At 37.8% G+C, this 4,564-nt stretch overlaps 1 pseudogene; it reads right to left on the bottom strand.

Annotated features, from left to right (window-relative positions):
• Positions 1 to 2,282: 2,282 nt before the first annotated feature.
• Positions 2,283 to 4,332, bottom strand: LOC141504481 (serine-rich coiled-coil domain-containing protein 2 pseudogene; annotated as a pseudogene).
• Between the last annotated feature and the right edge of the window lie 232 nt (positions 4,333 to 4,564).

The raw sequence follows: 4,564 nt of genomic DNA, 5'->3' as shown, positions 1-4,564 counted from the left end.
TCTTTCTCCCTTTTTCCTCTTCCTAATTCTTCCAGCATTTGAACTGAAGAAGGTAAGAGTAAGATAGTGATCACACTTAATTTGATTGAAATTTCCCCCCCATTACTGTAAGAAAATAGTCAAATGGACATTAAACAACCCATAAAGGAATTCTTGAGCTACTGAGAGAGGATACAAGATAGACCTTCTAGGGGTTTTTTTGTTGTTTTTTTTTGGCTAGGAAGTGCAGATTAATTCTAACCATGCAAAGAAGAAAGGGAAATGGGAGCTTTCCAAGACACTAGTTCCTTTCCCCCTTGAAAATCTGGAGACCAAATAACACTTGGCACAAGGCCCTTTTATTAGTGAGAATAAGAGGCAGAAAGCAGAAGACAAAGATGGTGGATTTTTAGCCACTGTGCAAGAAGAGCCTGCTGCTTAGAAATTCTGGCCCTATAACTTTTACTTTTCAATCTTGCATAATGCTTAAGGCATTTTAATTTGTCTTTTTGAGATCACACTGAGGTTTGAAAAAAAAAAAGGAACTTAATGGGATGAAATCAATAAACCAAGAAAATTATGAGTTCTCATAATCTCTAGGATAATTGCCCATTCTTAATTGTTACCAACCTGGAGACTTCAGTCTGAGGTCCTGGTACATTTTAGCACCATAGAGTGGAAGTGAGCTGGTACAGTTCAAGCTTGGAGAACCAGCTGGTGACTTGTTGACCATCTATGTAGCTATTGAGACTATCATTTCCTTAATGCCTATCTTAAGATCATGTACCACTCTTAAAATATAATATAGCCTCTTATTCATAGTCATGCCGTGATTATTTACTCTTTGAGCACTAAGTCCCTTCACTACTGCCCTACCCAGTGACATGTGGTGGGGTCCATGACTGGGGAGGTGCAAATAATATCAGAACCAAAAAAATTGCAGGAATCTGCACTGCAGATTCTAATATAGGTAGCATATGTATGCCTCTTTCAGTGAGGCAGATGGTACTGACTACCTCACCTGGTGATTTTTTTGAGCAGTTAAAATCAAGATCAACAACACTAAATATCTTATACACGTACATGAAATGCATCATTGAGACTATGAAAAGTGCACATATATAATAAAAGGGTCCATAAATATTACACTGGTGAAATATAGAGAAATAGCTACAGACACACCCTTATTATATCTGCTCGTTTCAGTTTGTGAAGGATTGTGCAATCTGACATGAGGTATCATTGACTCACCTGACTTCTTTCCCTGTATTTGAAGTTAAATATGCAAATTCAGCTATAATTAACTATATGAAAATGACTGGAATTATACAGAAATTATACATATAACAGATCAGTGAGCAAGTATTAATATTTATGTTTTGATGTCAGGGGAGGCCTCCTCTGCCTCTGACTGCATGTTCTTGCCCTGCCCCCTTCAGTGGCCTTAGAAACAGCTTCCCTTTTCTTTTTTTTTTTTTTTTGAAGTTTCTAAGGTTTAATATCAAGGCTTTCAAGTTTTTTAATAAAGCCTTCATCGTGGGAATCAGATGTGTGGAAAATGATTATAGAATGAACAAATCTTTCCAAAGAAATGGGCATGTGATGATTATGTCCTTAGTGTATCTTTGACTTAAGGGAGATGAGAATACCGACTAGAGGTCAAACACTCCCCAGAATGGAAATTGGCAGTTTGATGTTACATGATCTCTTTTTTGTGTGTTTCAGTGGTCTTGGGGTGTTTGTCTTGCCTTGGAAGTTCTGAAGCTCATGTGTGGGACCATGTATGATTTGCTTCTGTTTAACAGAGGAGTCCAAAGGTAGGTGAAGTTTAGAAGCTTTCTGATTCAGCTTACACTTAAACTTGTATGCCTCGTAGTTTGAAGTTTTGTTGGATTACATGTTAACTGATTTCTTGTCAGCTGTTGGTCAATGGTAAGATGATTCAGAAATGGTGCCTGGACAAGGTACCAAAGGATTATTGTCTGATGGCTTTGGAAGCTGCAAGGCCTTTGGATGGGTAGTACCAATTTCTGAACTTGGTCTTCTCTTGTACTCACTTGGAAAGAGGGTGCAGATTTCAGTTCATTTTATTATTAGTCAACTAATTAGACTTTAAAACATTCCCTGTCATATTCAGATGTTCTTCAGAAGATATTTTCTTAGCAAATTCCTTCATAATTAATGTTGATTTTAATGACTGGGGCAGTTCTTTGAGTCCATAATCACTTTTTTGTTGAAAATCATCTGCAGATTTGCAATTAGATGTTCATCATCCAGATGTAAGCCCACTTTCATTGCAGGCCTCAATGTGTTGTGGCTTTATTAGCTTTCCCTGCCTGGGCATGGTCTGTGGGCCTGGGAAAGTTGCTGGAGGGTTACAGTACTTGAGCAGGATGTTTCTGTGTCTTTATCAGCACATATGCACTTCTCCCCTTTATAGAATTCTGTTGACATTTACACCTAGTGGTAAGCTGCTGCTCCAACTGTTGGATTTTTTCTGTCCTTATTCTTTAATTCTTATTTAAACAGTTTTATCTCATTTAATAGATCTTCATTCTTATATATTTTTCCTAATTTCTGGTTCCGGTTCTGGACTTGATGGCAATGATAACTGAATATCTTGTGAGCCATTCCCATCATTTTGATGCAGCAGATGTTTCAGCTTAAGCAACTGAGTTTTCACAGCAGTGCACTCCTGGACCATGTGCTGCAGAGTCATTTCATCCAGCATCACAGTGTGTTCAAGTATATCTTGAACTAGTAAAGGCTGTTTCCCCTGTAGCTTTCAAAATGACTCATAAGAGATTCCCCATAGGGAGATCCTCTGCTCAGGTCCATCTTTTCATGCTACCAGTAGCTCATTGTGGCTCAGGCAGTAGTGCTCCTGGATGCTCCATCTCTGGGAGGGCCTTTTCCCAAAAGCCATCCTGGTGCTGTCAAACACTTCTGTCTGATACATCAAAGCAATTCATATTCTCACACCACATTTCCAAGAGGTGCATCCTCAGGCAGGTCCACATCAAGCATGAGATCATCATGTTCAAGGTCACTTGAGTCAAGATTGTTCAGGATATCTATGCTGTTCATTTTTGAAGACTCATAACTTACACATGGATGAACATATCCAATGGGCTCCAAACCTTCTTCAATCCCACATGTATGTTCCATCAGAGCTAACAGTAGGGGAGAGCTCAAATGAAGAACCATATGTAGAGAAATCAGGTTACTTCCCATAGTGCACTTGGTGCATTCATTCTTGTCTTCTGGCACACTGATGTTTATCCATTCATCAGTTTTACTGAAGGGTTTTTCATTTTTCTTCAGAAAATCAAATGGACCCACCAGTGGAAAACTTCCAAGATTTTCCTCTTTGAGTAGAACTTCCTCTGATATTACCCAAGTTCTGTTTGAGTCTTTATATCTACAAAATCATCACTAAAGTCTTCACTCAAATCCTTCTTTCAAAAGAAGATAAAGATGAAAGAGATATTTTATCCACATCATCACTCAGGTATCTGATTTTTGCATCATCCTCCAACATGTTATCATTTATGCCTTGGCTACTCTCTGTTCTAGAGCTGTAATTTTCTATTAAGTGTTCTTCCTTCACAATAGCTCCATCATTACCCAAAACTGAAGAGTCCTTCATTATACATTTGTCATCAGTTGAATTTTTATATCATCCACTATAATCTTCCCAGGAAACTGTGGTCTGTTTGGGCTCAGTAAAGATATAATCAAAAGATGTCACCACTGAGCCACTTGGTAAAGCCGCCTTCTTTAAAACAAACCCCAAAAAGCAGCATAGGGCTTATTAAATCCAAATGTTAAATGTTCATTTTTATTGAGAGCCTCTGATCTTATATTTTTTGACTGCATATTTGATCTTGGAGGCACTCTAATGTACAACTGTTGATTTTGATAAGGCCTTGCAAGATTTGCAGCCTTTTTGAAGGAATGTGATCTAATTATGGATGAAATTGATGAAAGACTTCTGAATGGAATTTGAAAAACATTGTCACCGTTTTGTGACTATTTTTTTTCACAGGTAAAAGATTTAATGTTGTCTGAGGAGTGTGCTAAACTTTCTCCAGAACTCTTTCTGCTGGTACAGAAGTTTACTTTAGGCTTTTGCATACTTAGAGTTGGTCTATTTCCATAAAATCCACTTAATAGTGATTTTGGAGCACTAAGAGCAGAATATTTTGGCCACACAAAGTCTTTATGGTTTACCTCCTCTGAAGATGAAACAAACGTATTGGATGTCTTTGATGTAAGTAAAGAAACACTCTTGAAATCCCTCTGTAATGTACTTTCAACAAATGTTTCTTGAACATTAACATGTTTTTTCATGATCACCTAGTGTGCTACAAAAATTATTTGTAGAGTGAGAGTCCCTGGTACTTTGCTCATTGAGTTAAAAGAATAGAAAGACATATGGTTAGGGTTTAGGGTTAGGGTTAGGATCAGAATTAGGGTTAGGGTTAGGATTCAGATCAGAGTAGGTTAGGGTTACAACTGCACAGAAAATTAGGGTTAGGATTAGGGTTAGGATGGAATTGTAGTTAGGGTTAGGGTTAGGGAT

This window comes from Macrotis lagotis, chromosome 1, assembly GCF_037893015.1.
Source record: "Macrotis lagotis isolate mMagLag1 chromosome 1, bilby.v1.9.chrom.fasta, whole genome shotgun sequence".
Classification (NCBI taxonomy): domain Eukaryota; kingdom Metazoa; phylum Chordata; class Mammalia; order Peramelemorphia; family Peramelidae; genus Macrotis; species Macrotis lagotis.
Note: the sequence above shows the minus strand (reverse complement) of the source record. Positions and strands in the feature narration are given on the sequence as shown.